This window comes from Mesoplodon bidens (assembly GCF_964165515.1).
Source record: "Mesoplodon bidens genome assembly, chromosome: 11".
NCBI lineage: Eukaryota > Metazoa > Chordata > Mammalia > Artiodactyla > Ziphiidae > Mesoplodon > Mesoplodon bidens.
Genome location: NC_138167.1, coordinates 11341002 through 11358293, shown reverse-complemented (window position 1 = coordinate 11358293; position 17292 = coordinate 11341002).

Below are 17292 nucleotides of genomic sequence, written 5' to 3'. Positions count from 1 at the left end.
TATGCTGTGGAGCAATGAAGCCCGTGCGCCACAACTACTGAGCCTGTGCTCTAGAGCCCATGAGCCACAACTACTGAAGCCCACATGCCTAGAGCCGGTGCTCTGCAACAAGAGAAGCCACCAAAATGAGAAGCCCATGCACTGCAACCAAGAGTAGCCCCTGCTCACCACAACTAGAGAAAGCCTGCGCACAGCAGCGAAGACCCAATGCAGCCAAAAATAAATAAATAAATAAATAAATAAATTTTTAAAAAAAGAAAGAAAAATTTTCAAGGAAGATGGACTAACCTGTTGATTGTGTCAAATACTCTGATGGGGTACGTAAGCTGAAAACTGAGAATTGGCCATTGTTTTGATTTAGCCATGTGGGGTCATTGGAATGAGGATTTAGAAGAAAAAGAAAGAGGAATGAGAAATCATGAGAACAAACAACCCCTTGAGAGAGTCTCGAGAAAAAAAATGAAACAGAGAAATAATATTGTATGATTGTAGACTGTTTAATAATTTAAAAAGTAATTTCCTGTTCCTTGTTTCTTGGAGACTCTCCATAGACAGGGCAATGATTTTCCATTTTATAATTAGGAAACTAAAACTTGGGAAGGTAGATTGTCTTGGTTATTAGTATACAACTAGCAGGTGACAGAGCCAGGAACAGTGTTCCAGAATATACAATGCAGATGCTATGTGTAGTGAAGATAAATTCCATGTGCTTAATTGCTCTGCTGAGGGCCATGCTCGGCTGTGTTCAGTGTACAGCTCAGTCCACTAGTGATGTTTTTTGCAGGTTGATGAAGTAATTTGTTCAGCTCCAGAAACCCCGTCGGTCTTCAATAGGTGTTAATTCACTAACTGATCCTCAGAGGAAACTTGTAAATCCCAATCTGTTTCCTTTATTGAAGAATATAATCACAATTCACATATAATCACTATAATCACATATTTACTCCTCAGACTAAGATCCTTTGGTTTTCTCAGTGCCAACTAGGGACCTCATTTCAGTTGATGCCTGTAGTGTAGAATCATCCAAAGGGCCATTATTGTCATAATTAGCATATAAATTTAATTTAATGTCTACAGCAGGCAGAGAAAATTATTCAAACGCATAATATTCTTCCTTGGTCCCATGCAATTTCTTTTTATAGGAAACTATTTAAGTCCAAATTAATGTCCATCAGATATGTAAAGGAAATCTTGCCAGTGATATATGGAAATATGCATTTATGTCCTTCTGCTATAAACAAGGCACTTATGAGAACTTATCAGACCACTGAATGAAATTGCTAGCTAAGTTTTTCCCTTGCTACAGTCTAGTGTGGAGAGGAGAAACAACATATTCCTGGAATGGAGGGGTCAGTGACACAAGAAAAATGTCTAAATATGATAAATGTTAATGCTATAGAAAAATAAATGGAATTATCCCCCATCAGACATACACACACACAGAGACACACACTACTAAATAAGGGGAATCAAGAATTAGAGAGAATACATATTGAGGACCTGCTGCGACCCTGCAAGTTCACTGTCACTGATTTGTGAGGAAACTCAGCTCTCACACTGTGGTATAGGATTGTAGTCCTACTTCAAGGAGTCAAGGTGGCAACTGTTTTAGATACAATTCCACTGTGAGTCATGTCAGAGAACTGAAAACAAAGAGCTCCCCTTAGTTTCTAACTAGTTGGAAAATCAGAAGCATAGGTATTAGAATTCTGCAAACACACAAGTTAGAGAAGAATTCCTGACTTTGAACATTCACGACACTTAAAGGGGAAACAGAGGTTTGCTTGGAAATGTTTCTAATTCCCACATGCAATCCCGAGAGGTAATGTTTATAATGATTATATAATCATAGGATATATATTTATATATCTATATAAATATATATCCTATGATTAAGTATTTTTTGTTATTTGTATCTCTTTGTAGTCATGATACTTATAGAGTGGGCACACATTTCAGTGCAAGAAATGCCATGTTTCTTCTATTGCTGAAATTAATTTAAATCCAACTCTAAACTCCTGTGCCACCAATCTCTCTTGCTAAACTCTGGGTAGCCCTCCAGGGTTGTGCAAAGGTCCTGGGGTTTTATGCAAAGCAAATATTTGAGAAGGTACTTTCAATATGGGATCCACACTGGCCCTGCTCAGATGCCCCTTGTTCACAAGTCCTCATGGTCCTTTGAAGTCCAGCCATGGTATTCCTTCATAGACTGAGGCACAGGGTCTTTGCTGGTGCTGAAACTCAAGTTCCTAGATCCCCAGGGTATGGCTCAAAAGCATCCTCTTCCCACCCTGGGGCGATGCCGGGGTCTTTCTTCCCACTCTCACCCTCACTCTCTCCCTGCAAAGATACTTCTTCTCCCTTCCACATTCTGGAAGCATAAAATAATGTCTTTAATGAGCCTAGGCTTTTATAAAGCACAAGATCGATTGGCCTTGTAACAGTTTCTACCATCCACCAGTTCAATGATAAACTCCCAGCTTGGGGGAGGGAGAAGGTAAACTGCTACAACTGCAAAGTAGAGAAAGGAAGGACGTTGCCAGTCCAGTACTTTAGCTGTTCCAGAAATGCCTGGTGAGAGTATGAGATGAAAAGGATATCCCGTAGGTTAGTGCGTGGGTCTCTAAGGCAATAATATTTGACTCAAAGTCTGTATTTTTGTTCAGCTCTTCACAACAACCTTCACCATAGCTCGCTTTTAAGTGTCTGTTTTTTAAGGTTGTGGGGTGTGGGGAGAAGAAGCAAAGGAAGGATGCCAAAGAGATGGGAAGTGAACAGATTAGAAGGGATGGGAAGGATGCAGAGTCTCTGTGTTCAGTTCCTTGCTGGTGAAGTCCCGGAATGCTGCTACAGCAGTGAGATCAGAAAGGCAGCTTGCATTTCTCCCTTTGGTGATGCGTTTTCAGGTGATAAGTGGTAATGTACAAGGGGAAGTGGAGAAAATGGAAAATGCTGTAAGATTGGAGGATAAGGAGATAAAGAATGTTTGAACCTCTTTAAAACTTTAGAAAAAAATTGCTGTGAGCTGTCTCTCTCCACAGCCTTCCTCTCCTTCCTTGAACCTCTCTTCCTCCTTCACTTTCATACACACACACACATGCATGTGCACAGACACATGCACACACATGCACATGCGCTCACACACGCATGCTCGCACACACGTGCACACTCACACACATGCTCACACACATGCACACTCACACACACGCTCAGACACATACATGCATGCACATGCATGCATGCACACACACATGCATGTACACACACAATCTCTTTGCAAGTCTCCTCTCTGTTTCATTGCTGTTCTGCCTTTATCTCCCCTGATTTCTAGAATCTTTCAACTGTATTAAGCATTCATAGTTTATGGTAATATATTTCTATACACTAAACTGACTACTAAAAATTTTTAAGATTTCTTAACTCATAAAATTCCAAATATATTCTTTGTTTTCTTTTTCGTTTCTTTTTAAAATTTTTATTGGAGTATAGTTGATTTACAGTGTTGGTTTGTTTCAGGTGTACAGCAAAGTGAATGTTATACATATACACATATCCACTCTTTTTTAGATTCTTTTCCCATTTAGGCCATTACAGAGTATTGAGTAGAGTTCCCTGGCTATACAGTATGTCCTTATTTGTTATCTATTTCATATATCGTAGCGTGTATGTGTCAATCCCAATCTCCCAGTTTATCCCCCCAACCCCTTTGTCATTCTCTATTTTCTATGCTTTTGTTTTAACCAAATCTTTAACCAAGTGGATGGGAAACCCAAATATAAGGACAAAAATGTTTCTGGATTTTGGTTTATTGCCTTGTAGACAAATACATTGGCATATTTTCTCCATGTGGAAAAGAAAACTAATCCCAGACTAACGTTGATAAGAAGCCAAATGTGATTGAGAGAAAGGCAATCCTTCAGTTGATCCTTAACAAAGTATTTTCTTATTGGTATGTATTGAATGAACCACTACAATCAAATTGAGATAAACCCAACCAATTTTAATTTGTCTATCTTTCTTTTTAATTAGAAGGAGAGTTTCCAAGTGATTGCACTCAGAAAAATGGGTAACACCACTATTATATAAACATTTTATTCCTTGTTTCTCTTAGTATTTGCTTTTCCTAATGCAAGCTAGTTCACTAATCTTCCTGAAGCTTAAAGAAAGAAGTCCTATATATAACCTGTGAAATGTTGGACTTGAAAAGGTACAAATGCAGTTTTATGATAAACTATAAAAGAATTTAGGCACATGTCATTAGGGCATAAAAATTTATTGAAGATCATGATCTACTGTGGGACACAAGAGCATTTTTATTTAGGAACCATGATATATGTTCATTTTAGTTTAAATAGCATTTCAAGCAACTCAGTTGAAGACAGCTGTGGTGGTTGGCAGTAAGGTGATGAGGAAATTGGCCAGGTAGGTGGGGAAAAGTGTAGGCACATAGCTGGTTGGGGTGGGAAAGAGAACATCAGTGGGAGGAAGAGTAATTCACCAGTTAAGAGAATCAAAGTTGTGAAGTTGCGTGTCTGTGTACTTATTTTATCCTCTACCACTTTACATACGGAATGTCAGTCAGTTTACAGAGAATATATAATACATACTAGTGCAGTAACTCAAACTCTTTGTGGTAAAGAGCCAGCTTTCCTTCCCCTTCTTTCATTCCTTCCTTCCTGCCTTCACTCCTCCCTCTCCTCCTTTCTTTCCTTCTTTCTTTCTTCCTTCCTTCTTCCTTTCTCTTTCTCTCTCTCTTTCTTTCTTTCTCTTTCTCTTTCTTTCTTTCTCTCTCCCTCTCTCCCTCTCTCTCTCTCTTTCTCTTTCTTTCTTTCTTTCTTTCTTTCTTTCTTTCCCATTGACTGCTACTGTTGCAAAAAAGAATGAATTACTAGGAAAATGAAATATAAAGAAAACACCCAAACTTGTCTATTTTTTTTTTAAGTGAGATGAGTTCACTGATCACATGTTTGAAAGTTATGCCAATGGCAAATTGCTCTCAATTTCTGTATTTATTCTGTCAGGGACCATGCTTTTAGTAGCACTGTACTATTCAAACATAAATGAAAACAAACGTGAACAAAGCAAACAAACAATGACCCACAGCATCCAGAAAGACACATATTAGAATAGGAAGCACTTCTGGTACGTTTGTTGTTGAGCTTGGTCCTTGGCTATGTCTGCATTTAGATAAATCCCTCTGGCTTATGTGTAGTAGTAGAGGTCACTATTTTCTGGTTTGTAGGTGATAGAAATCCAACTAAACAGGCTCCGGTTGGAAATGTATTCGTTTACGTGGATCCTAGGAAGAACAGAGTTAGAACTGATTTCAGAGATTCTTAGAACCTGGCAATATGGTTATTACGTAACCTCCGTTTTCTTTTTCTCTTCCTTCCTAAATCAGCCTCAGAGCTTGTTGTGGCGGGGGGGGGGAGGAGTAGGTATGAGGGGAACCTGACAGTTAGGACTTGGTCCTATGGGCTCTTCAGCAGTGTTTGCCCATCTCTGTGCTACTAATTAAGGGTACAAAGAATCAGAGGGAAATGGATGTTGAGAGCCTCCACCCGCCCCCGCCATGGGTTCCTGACTTCTGAAATGGGAGGAGCTTACATCTCATATCACCCTGCAGGAGTGGGAGAGGTTTTAGAGAAAGGATGTAGGCTTGTTTGTGTGGAACAAGAGGGTACACTGGGGGCTGCTGTGGCAGGGCAATGGGAGACGTGGCTGGATGTTACAAAAGTGATGGTGCCCAGGAGGTCCCCAGCAGGTCACGGACAATGAGATGGAAAGGCAGTTACCAAGCAAACAAGGAGGCAGGGGAGGCCTGGCAAAGCTGGCCATGAAGGAGAGCACTCTACCACCCTAGTCTCTTCTCCCTACCCCAGGTCCAGGGAGGGAGTCAAGAAGAGCAAAATGCCTCTGCTCAGAGCCACGTGAACTGCCAACACCCTGCTGGCTGATGGGGTGGGCAGAACAGCTGAATTGCAGATGAGATTAAAGTCTTCAGATAAACAGGACTGGGTCTTAGAAGCAGAATGAGGCCAACTGATCCAAAGTGACCGAAAACTTAGAGAATCAAGCTGAGATATTGCCCAGGAAGATACTACTTAGTGGGACACAGTATCTCAGCAAATACTGGGAGCTGAGGCACCTTAATAAAATGGTTACATAATTACTCACAGTGGCTGCTATGTTGAAAGACTGAGAAAAGCAACCCTAGATGTAGAGAGACCCTTAGGGGACCATTTTAGTGTGGTCTAGGTGGAAGATGATTGTGCCCCATACAAGAGTTATAACAATAGTTATAGGTAGATGAGGATGGATTTGCTATGTATATTGCAGTCAGAATCAACAGGACTTGCTAAAATAGAAGAAGGGCATGGTGGGAGGAGAGAGGGATTTCCCCTTGGTTTTCTGGCTTAGGAAACTGGGCCGATGAGGAAGCCTTGTAAGGAGGTGGGAAAGCCTGGAGGAAGAATCAGATCAGTTTTGAGAGGAAGCTGCAATCAACTTTTGGCTCTGCTAAGCTAAAGATGCTTACAAAGCAACCAAATGTAGATGTCAAATGTTCAGCTAGGTATTTAATTCTAGAGCTCAGAGATCTTCACCCATGGACATAACATAAACCTGCAACCATTCCTTGAAAGTACCTGCATCCAGCAGATTGAAAGTAGACAGCGGCTTTATACTTTCTCAACTTGCCTTTTTAACTCCTTTCTGTTGAATGGTTCTTTCCTTCCACCAGAATGGGGAAGTCTCAGGGTTTCTCAGACCAGTATCAGGCAAAATACAAATCCATTATCATTTTCAAACTAAGTTCCAGATACTTTCTATTTGAAATGTCTGTGCTCCACCAGCTGTCCTGCGTTTGGACTCTGAGTCACACAGTGGGGCATGACCTTAACTCTTCCAATAGTGTAGGATGGTTCTGGGTCTCTGCAGGATCTCAAGGGGTTGGTGGGATAGAGGAAAAATAACTGGTATAACTGACATGTGTCATTGGTGCCTTCTGGGTGGGGTGAAAGTGAACAGCTGGTACACTCCAAGCCAATGAATGCAGAGGTCACCTCACTCCTGGCAGGAAGTCCTCTTGAGAAACAGGAAGTCACCTGTTTCAAGACAGCTCATGAAGTTCACCTTTGACACCTGGAAAACATGCATCTTTCCTCTAAGTCTGTCAACTTGCAACTCACCCCACTCCCACCTTCCTTCCTCCATTTACAGAGCTCTTGTCCTTCAAGGGACTCTGATACCAGTCATGTGTTTCAAAACCTGTGTGCTAAACTCTAAATGGTTCTACAGATCCTGACTTACAGGCTTTAAGTGAGAAGGGAATACCTCCCACCCTCATGGCTGGTGGAGAACAAGGGAGAAAAATACAACACACTGACAATTTACTCCAAAGAAACCTGTACTATTGGCTGCTGCATCCTCCAATGGATTCCCTGTTTTCCTTTATAGATTCTGAAGGCAGCTGGCAGTCTAATGCTGGTGGTGCTGGTTTCACAATCTCTCAGCGTGACCTTCCCACCTGGTTTAGCCTCTTCTCTAAGATCCTTGCACAGTATTGCATTGCTCTCAGCCTTTGCTCCAGACAAGGAAAATGTCATAGTTATTATAGTGTTATATAAATGTAGGCATCATCTGCACAGAGATGGAGATAACATTTACACTATAGGACTGCCTGAGAAAATTTAGGAAGAGAGAGAGAAAATAGAGAGACCCATTTAAGGGCTCCAAGGAGCTTCAGTATCCAGAAGTAAGGTAGGGAGGAACTTGCAAAGGAGTTTGTGGGGAAGGCACAGAGATGAAGGGAAAGATAGATGTTTGGTATCACAGCATTTTGAAGAAAAAAGGCAAAGCCTTACCACAATATATCCTTCTGTACCAGATATGAAGCTTCCTTTTGTTCCTGTTCTTTGACAGACATAATCCATTAGTCCATTAGTTCATGTTGGGACATACTGTAATTGATAATAAGATTAAAAGTGCTGGTGAACCAATAACTTCATGAAATAACCCTTTAAGTAGAAGTCAGTTGTCTTTAGTTCATTTGATCAGTAATAAAATCTAACAAATGGAAAGCACCAGGGGGCACATTTCAGTTTTAAGGTTCTGTGGGACTAAGAGGAGAATTTAAATAAAAAAGCAAAATTGAAAATAAAAAAACAAAAACCAACCAGCCGAACAAAAAACAATTTGGAAAGCAGCCAGTATTCATTTTCATTCTCGTATATCTAACTACTAAACATTATTGCTGGTTCTCTTATTTGGTTCACAAAGTTGACGTTTGAGTGGAGACATGCATTTTTAGGCTGAAGTAGAATAAGCATATTGTATACTGACTGTTTTTATTGTCCAAATGCAAGTAAAAAGAATAATCTTAAAAATGTTTGTCTGGCATGAATGAATATACAAATGAATTAAAGAATGTATGAAATGGGTACCATACCCCAAACAGCATGAAAAATTTGAGTTTGTATGAAAAGTCAAATTAATATTTCCCCATCTGCCTTCTAAGCAGGGCATCATGTTCTAGTTAAAGAATGTGATATAACTTATCCTAATAGAGCCTAGGGTCTGAAAAGCTTTTAATTATAAATTTTGTTTTGACTTTGTAGTTCAAAGCATTTAACTTCTAGTGGAGACAGTTATTGTATATATAATTTTAAATGAAGATTTAACTGTTAGGATTAAGGATTAATTTCCACATTTGTTTAGTTGCATTCTTCTCCCTTAAAAAAAAAGGCTCAAAAGTAAGACAAAAGGGCTTGAACAATATTTTATCCATCACTGGAACAATATTATTGTCTATGAAGTCATTTTGGACTGAAAGATAATTTTTAGCATTTTCTAAACTCTAGCAAACAACTTTAAACTTTGGAATCTAGAAATTTCAACAAATGCATCAATTCTCTTTTAGGGAGCAGTGGTAATTAGGTCTTTGCCAAGTAGAAAAGGGACTTTCTGGCAAAAAGATATACTTTCTTGATCACATAAAGTAGTAATTATTTCCATTCTAGGCTATTTTTAAGTTGTTTGCTTTCATGTTTGTGAAAATCAGCTTTGACTGAGGTAAAGCTTGACTTAACTAGATAGTTGGCATAAAAACCACTAACGATTTCCTCCAATAAACATGAACAGAAAAAAGTGATGCTTGTTGTCTTTAAAATCCTTAATCATAGGAATTCACTTTTGAAATCTTATTATCCTTTGTCCACAAGTCACTCATTTGCCAATTGTACATCTTGGTTCATTTCTGCAGATCTTCTACATGTGTGCTGCACTGGGCCAGTCATCCAGAAAGGCTAGCTAGACATTCAGTCTCAGGGAGTTGATCAAGGCACAAGTGGTAAATGTGATGCGGGTTCGGTTGGTGCTCAGTCAACTTGGATTGTTCAATTGCCAGGAAATGGGGAAGTGGAACCACGTCAGAGTTGTTTATTGGCCATGGGACCATGGTCAATGCCCCGAAGGTTGTCAGGAATCACTACAGTTTCAAGTCAAAGGGAGTCAGGAGTGGTATATACTTGTAGGTTCCCACACCAGCCAAAAGAGTGTGGGTGGAAGGTTAGTACTAAAGAGTTCTCTCCATCCTGGAGATAGGGCAGCAATTCTCAAAGGATTATGTTCTCTTCTGATACTTTTTGTAGTTTAACTTAAATTTTAAAATTTTCATAGGTAATTACATAGGCGTAATAAAATATTCAAAAAGTATAAATGGTATATAATGAAAGGTAAGTATCTCTCCAAGCCTTCAGTTCCTTTCCCCAGAAGAAACCACTGTACCAGTGCCTTGTACATTTATCTTCCCTCCAGAGATAGTCTAGGTATGCATGAAGACACGTGCGTGTGCATAAAGACAATTTTAAAATGTACAAATTGTATTGTACTGGTTTGCTCCTTCTTTCCCATTTATCAACGTATCTTGTAGTTCATTCCTCATCAGTACATAAAGAGGCTGTTCCTTCATTCCTTTGAATGGGTTCTGCTATCTTTTAATTCTGGTATTTGGGTCTGCCAAGTTAACTTTATTTCATCTAACTCATTTCACTTAAAGAATCTTTGCCTTAAATTTAAATTAAAACGTGAACATTCATCATCTAAGAAATACCTGGCATGGAGGAGGATCTTCCACTTTTATTTGCGTGACATTGAGGAAGGCACTAAGTTTTCTCATCCACATGAGAGGGATCCTACCTACCTGGCTGATGTGGCCAGGTTGGCTGGATGTCTAGCAAATGTATGCTCTCTGTTTCAAAGTAGAGAAGAGGCTGTCAAGGTGAAGACTGCAGTTCTGGGCTCCCTTTATATCTAGTGTAACCACATAACTAAGTTTTGCCAATGAAAGATGAGAAATAGTAGTATGTGTCAATTCAAGGCCAAGTCAATTAAAACCAGAACTGTACACTAAATCATATAATTGGGGTAAAGATTAAATTCAATAAGATAACGTAAGTAAAGCATTAGGGCATAGTAGTGCTAAGTGACATCTATTCTTATTAATACTGTAATTTATATATAGCTCTCCATATGAATAACATATATTTTTTCCTGTACCAAGTTTAATAAGGACTCAATACTCAGTCACGTGCTCCAAAGTCAAATGGACTTCACAGAAGCACTAGGGAGCAATGAAGATTTTAATTGGGGAACTAAAAGAGCAAATTTACTTCCACAGCTCATAGGAAACAACTTAATAATAAGCTCCATTAGATTTTTTTCTCCAAGAGTGAGTCTTTAGCAACCAGCCAATAGGTGTCTTTCTTGATGTTTTCCCCATAAATCTCTAAATTATTTTCTATTGTCCCAACAAATTCAGATTCCACCCAAAATTTAAATGATCTCACTTAAAGAACTACTCAGGGTAGCTGGACTCACCTTCCTTGTTTTTCATTAAGAAATAATTGACATATAACATCGTATTAGTTTCAGGTATACAAGGTAATGATTCAATAGTTTTATATATTATGAAATGATCACCACAATACGTCTAATTTATATCCATCACCTCACATAGTTACACCTTTTTCTCTTGCAATGAGAACATTTATGCTCTATTCTCTTAGCAATTTTCAAGTATGCCATACAGTATTATTTAACTATAGTCACTATGCTATGTATTACATTCCCAGGACTATTGATTTTATAACTGGAAGTTTGAATATTTTGACCCCCTTTACCCATTCTGCCCACTCCCCCCACCATCCTTAAAAGGCAATTTATCAACTATCCTCTGGTGCTCCACTTACCTTTTTTTTCTTTTTTTTTTTTTTGTGATACGCGGGCCTGTCACTGTTGTGGCCTCTCCCGTTGCGGAGCACAGGCTCCGGACGCACAGGCTCCGGACGCGCAGGCTCAGTGGCCATGGCTCACAGGCCTAGCCGCTCCACGGCATGTGGGATCTTCCCGGACTGGGGCACTAACCCGTGTCCCCTGCATCGGCAGGCGGACTCTCAACCACTACACCACCAGGGAAGCCCCTCCACTTACCTCTTGAGAATCTTAGCTCTTCTCCAATCACATTATTAAAATATTTATCCAACAAAAGTTAGTCTTTACCTAGAAGGGGATTTTTTTCTGCTGAGAAAAACAAAATTCACCTCTTACCCTCCTAATTTCATTGGAATTAGAACAGGCTTTCTTAGTTGATTCCTAGTTGTATTCAGGAGATGGACCCTATCAGGAAATACTCTCCTCTCTTGGACTAGAATAGCCCCAGAGAAGTCTCTCAAGGGAAGTTTTGAGTTACTGCATTAAAGGCAGCATCCACCAGCCAGCTTACCTTCTGTGTCACAGCTGTCCTTTTGAGATTGACTATGGCTTTTGCTTCTGACCGTGTCTTAACCATCCCTTGCTCTCTTCTACTGAATGTAGCTCATGGATTCTGCTTCTGTAAATGCTGAATTTACTCCTAACAACATACCCCAACTCCCTTTCCTGCCTTTGTATTCTTGTTCATGTTCATCCTTCCAGGTTTCTGCACTGGAATTCAGGCTCAGAGCCTTCCCATTTCACTGATTCCAATCCTTGTCTCCTGAACACCACCAGCCCTCTTTATGTGTAGCTGATGAGTTGGTTCATTCAGAGAAGTTACCACCAAACTAATATTCAATGTATCTCGGTCTACTAGTAGGTAGTAGAACACAAAATGCAAGTGCAAATATACACACTATATCTGTGACTAACTAGGGTGCAAGTGTGATAAAAACACCTTGAAAGTGTTTCATAAGAATTAAAACTTGTTTAATATTCTCTTCCCCCCAACATGCTGTAAATTCTATAGGCAAGGAACAGTGTCTGAATTATTCCCTGGAGTATCCTCAGAATCTAGCACAGTTATGTGCTTGGTTATGTTAGAGCCTCAATAATGTTCATTAAATAAATAAATGATACAGATAACCTAGAAGTAAAAGACTAAACATTCAAATATATATTTTACAAAATAAAATCCATATTCTGTATTTAAGAAAATATAACCAAGTAGCATCCAATAATTACCAACTTTGTAAATGTAGACAAGATATTCTGGGTTTCCCTTTCTTTATCTCTAAAATGAAGCTAATGGTAGAGTGAAAGAAATTAGAACATCATAAAAGTGCTGTCTGTATATTGGAGATTATAGTGTTTACTCACATGGGCAATATGAGGTTGATAATCTAGTTGTAACAGTCTGAGGACAATCATTTGGAAGTCTATTGCATTATAATAAAAATAATGTGTCTTGGTGACAACTTTATAGGACCTCATCTTGTAACTTGCTTTGCACAAGAGGCAAATCATTTATTTCCTCTTATTACTTTTAAAATGAGAGTAATGCGTATCTGCCTCCCAACTGAGTTGTGTATGTTCATTCAAGTGCTTATAATTTACCATGTATCAGCTCATCTATACTAATTTTTTTTTTTTTTTTTTTTTGCCCATGGAGCAAGATAGCATCCATGGTTAAAAGAAACTGGCAAGTACTTTAGCCTGATTGTTATCTGTATTTCAGGTTTTGAGCCTGCTGTTTTATATCAAAATGTAGAAACACACAAGTGTCTAAAACCTTATGGAGTTTATCTAATTCAGAGATGAAAACGCAAAATTAAATAGTTCCATGTTCTGTTCTTGCCATTAACAAATCCTTGCTATTAACCCCACAGATAAACTATTCCCTGAACCAAAACTAACATAAGTATATTGTCATGACATATTAAAAGCAGCAAGTGGTGGATTTTCTCCATATAGGACAGGCCTGGGGATACTTGCAGGCCTGAGGATACTTAATAAGTAGCTCTAAAATAAAAGTCACTTCACTATAAAGTGAAGGTTTAGGTCAGTAATGCGCAATGTCTTCCAGGAAGGACCCAAGTCTCAAATTCTTCATATCCCATCAAGGTTGCTAGAGAATTTTACATCCCTGCAAAGCTTCCCTCACCATAGCAGGGAAGGGACCGTGGAAAACCTCCCTCATCACAACCGTGAACGCTTTTTGGAAAAGGAACACCGTAGTCTCCTAAGACTAAATGTCATTCCTTATGGAATGCTTCCAGGTAATGGTAAATGATGGAAGTCAATTTTTTTTTTTTTTTTTTTTGCGGTACGTGGGCCTCTCACTGTTGTTGTCTCTCCCGTTGCGGAGCACAGGCTCCAGACGTGCAGGCTCAGCGGCCATGGCTCACGGGCCCAGCCGCTCCGCAACATGTGGGATCTTCCCGGACCGGGGCACGAACCCATGTCCCCTGCATCGGCAGGCGGACTCTCAACCACTGCGCCACCCGGGAAGCCCGGAAGTCAAGTTTTAAAATTGTTTCTTGAAAGGTGAAGATCTAGGAACATAGTTAAGTGACAGCTAGAGGTAGCAAGCCAGGATGAGGTTCTGGACAGGGCTGAGGAGGACCAGAATCCCTGACTCTGACACAGGGGAGAAGGATGCGCGCTCTAAACACTGTGTCTGCAGGGTACACAAGCCTCATCCTGTCTATACATTTAATGATTATTTAATACGTGTGGGTATTTTCTTAAATAAGTCAATTCTATGCTGATAGTGCCTCCCCACTATAAAGGTATGCCTAGTGAAATATGCCACAGAGGGGAACAATCCTAAGTTTGGTATCCCAGCCTTTCTGCCATGGGGTGACTATAACAAGGCTTCTATGAGCCCTGAGCTCTCCCTTGGAAAGGTTGGGAATAAGAGAAATATATTTACTTTCTGGGAGTTAAACTAGGGACATGAATGGTGTGGGTATCTTACTGGAGAACACAGACTTGAGAGTCATCGTAGCTGAGAGCATGGTGGACTTGGACAGTGGGGGCACCTGGACATCTGGGGGGGAGTGGGAAAGAGGATGGAATTCCTAAATAAACAATTGACAAAGAGATGTGTATATTTATTTAGTGCCAACCAGCCTTTGCTTCTGCTTGTCTCCCAGTCCCGGATTCTTGCTTCTATATTTTGACTTTGAAAAAAACCTGAGTGTCTGTCCCTCTTTCATTGAACAACTCCCTAGACTTTCACACCTTCCTAGTTCACCTTCGCTTGTCCTGCCTGGTCTACATAACTCCAGTCCTTGAGAAGGCTCTCTGGCTGGGGCAACAAACAGATCCATTCATAGGAGGTAAATATTTTCATAGCGTTTGGTAAAATGCTGTAAGAATAGATTCATGCTCTAACGTAAGAGCTTCTTCTCAGGTATTCATCCTTCTCTTCCACCAGCCAGAATCGGCACCCTTGAAAACCTCTAAATATCAAATTTGCCCTCTTTTGCTGTGCATTCATCAGACTATACGATGTACGGCACCATGAATATTTTTAGATGCTTAAGATTTTTTTCAACCTAGTTTTGATAAAAGATCTGCTTACCTGATTTGCAGAATCTTAACTTGGTTCTCTCTGAGGCATTTCTTTAACTTGAGTCTTCACAATGAAAACAAAAATGTATAACCCAAGAATGACTGTCTTATGTTATGAAATTAGGAATAATTACATCCATCTGCTTATATTGCCCGATAGTTTATGTTAATTCCCAATTCATTCCTTTTATGGAACTAGTAAAAGCCTAGCGGTAGGAGAACAAGCTCTCTCCTCCTTGATTCCTGGTTTATTTTATTACATAATCCAGATTCTATTGATGTTCTTCTGCCAGTTTTAGGTTACTCTCTTGTTCCACTCTCAGATGTGACAATCACGTCTTTGTATCAGAATTAAAGAATTCTCAGCTCTTGTATTAGTTAAAAGTTTACTTTAATTGCAGATCTTTAAGCTACTAAAATGTAAAAAGAAATTGCTTTCTTCCAATGTTTTTGGTAAACACCTAGAAATAGCTTTTTCTTGGTTTGTATGTTTTGCCCGCCTCTGAAATTCTGAGCTCCATGTTATGTTAAGAAGTTAAAAAAACAAAAAAAAAGGGCTTCCCTGGTGGCGCACTGGTTGAGAGTCCGCCTGCCGATGCAGGGGACACAGGTTCGTGCCCCGGTCCGGGAGGATCCCACATGCCGCGGAGCAGCTAGGCCCGTGAGCCATGGCCGCTGAGCCTGTGCGTCTAGAGCCTGTGCGTCCAGAGCCTGCGCCCCACAACAGGAGAGGCCACAACAGTGAGAGGCCCGCATACTGCAAAAAAAAAAAAAAGAAGTAAATTGTAAATTTTGGTGCTTGCTTCAGCAATGCTATCTCCTGATATTACCTCTGGCTAAAGGAAAAGGAATAAAGGCCAACTGTGTGTGAAATACAGAAAAGGGTACTTTCAATAAGGCCACCTAAAGGGGTCTGCACTGGAGTCAGGCTTTTATAAAAGTGAGCCCCTTGTGCCATCAGCCCCGTGGTAACACTAATATGTCTGGGACCAGCAGGACTGCCAGAAGCACAGCTCCCGTTCCCAGTCTCAGACATGAGTGACAGCGTCTTTCTACTCACTTTCATGTCTTCCTGTCCTCACCCTTCATAAGCAGACTGGCTGAAATATCATTCACCACCACAGGAGGAGTGCGTATGAGGCGTCTTGGTAGCGTTCATGTAAGAGATATAACTCTACAGATATAACTCTGTAGACACCGACCATGTATCCTTTTTTGTACTGATGGTTTTGTTGCTGGGCCCATTTTCCTTGAACAGGCTTTTTCAACCATCTCCAGAACGCATGTATCAATATTAACTTTGTATTTTCATTAGTTTTTTAAAGAACAATATAATTTTTGTTTTCTAACAATTATAATACATATATCTTCATTATAAGACGAATTCAATAAAACCAACTATAACATTATAAATAAACTTAATGTCCCCTTTATCTATGAACACCAACCCTAGATACCTCTCCAGAGGTCTCCAGAGGTAACTGTTTCACCCTTTATATATTTACTATGAAGCCATGTGTGTATGTTTGTGTAACCACATAGAAATTATATAGGGTTTTATACATAAATTATATCAAATTTTATATACTATATCCTGTTTTAGTGTTGGAAATATTTTTATTTTTGGCTGAGTTGGGTTTTCATTGCTGTGTGCAGTTTTTCTCTAGTTGTGGCAAGCAGGGGTTACTCTTCATTGTGGTGTGCAGACCTCTCATTGCTGTGACCTCTCCTGTTGAGGAGCATGGGTTCTATGTGCGCGGACTTTGGTAGTTGTGGTGTGTGGGCTCAGCAGTCGTGGCTCATGGGCTGCAGAGCGCAGGCTCAGCAGCTGTGGTGCACGGGCTTAGTTGCTCCACAGCATGTGGGAATTTTGGGTTTTCTATATCAAGTATCATGCTATCAGCAAATAGTGAGTTTTACTTCTTCCCTACCAATTTGGATGGCTTTTGTCCTTCCTTCTTGTCCGATTGCAGTAGCTAGGACTTCCAATACTATATTAAATAGAAGTGGTGAGAGTGGGTATCCTTGTCTTGTACCTGAATTTAGGGGAAAGGCTTTCAGCTTTTTCCCACTGAGTATGAGGTTAGTTGTGGGTTTGTCATAGATGGCCTTTATTATATTAAGATATGTTGCCTCTATACCCACTTTGATGAGAGCTTTATTGTGAATGGATGTCGAATTTTGTCAAATGCTTTTTCTGCATCTATTGAGCTGCTCATGTGATTTTTATTGTGATGTATCACATTGATTGATTTGTGAATATTGACAAATTCAATTTCACTACTAGTGATCAGTCTGTTCGAATTGTCTGTTTCTTGATTCAGTCTTGGCAGGCTGTATGTTTCTAGAAATTTGTCCTTTTCTTCTAGGTTGTCCATTTTGTGGCATGTAACTGTTCATAGTATTCTCTTATGATTTTTTGCATTTCTGTGGTATCCATTGTTATTTCTCATCTTTCAT